Raw genomic sequence first — 678 nt, 5'->3', positions numbered from 1 at the left:
CCCGGGGGCGGGGCGCAGGGGCATGATTCTCACTTTAATTGATAATGATCATATTCTTTTCTTTTAGTTTATATGAAAATTTAGAATTTATAAGTAAACACAAAAATATTATCTTACCCTTAATTTATAAATTTTTGTTAACTAATATTTTTAAAGTATTTATGAAAATTTTAGTGGTAGAAGTTTCAATGATAATTTTACTTTTATTTTTAAATTAAAAATTCTCATGTTGAAAAACTTAATCAACACACTACTAAATGCATCCTTAAACAAGCTTGACTAACTTAAACAAAAAATTGCAAGTAATGCTGGCAATGGATAGGGTAGGGTCTAAACCCTATTCTATCATAACCCTACCTACGAATTGAAAAAAACTCTACCTACTCTATTTGCAGGTTGAGAATCTCTCAATTCTAACTTTACCCGCACTCTAAAATTCTAAATCCTACCCTACCCGCAGAAATATCAAATTTTTTCAAAGTAAATATAAAATTCAATCATGTCGAATTTTATACATATTAATAACATAAAAAATAAAAAATTAATGCTCTAAATTACTAAATTAACTAACTAGTTTTAGTGGTTGTTCACTTATTGTAAGTTATTACATAAACGAGGTTGTGAGTTCAACTCTTACTTCCTTTACTTATTTAATTTTTATAAAATATGTATTATATA

Source organism: Arachis ipaensis, chromosome B08 (assembly GCF_000816755.2).
Source record: "Arachis ipaensis cultivar K30076 chromosome B08, Araip1.1, whole genome shotgun sequence".
NCBI classification, from domain to species: Eukaryota; Viridiplantae; Streptophyta; class Magnoliopsida; order Fabales; family Fabaceae; genus Arachis; species Arachis ipaensis.
The sequence above is the reverse complement of the archived record's forward strand: the minus strand, read 5'-3'. Positions refer to the sequence as shown.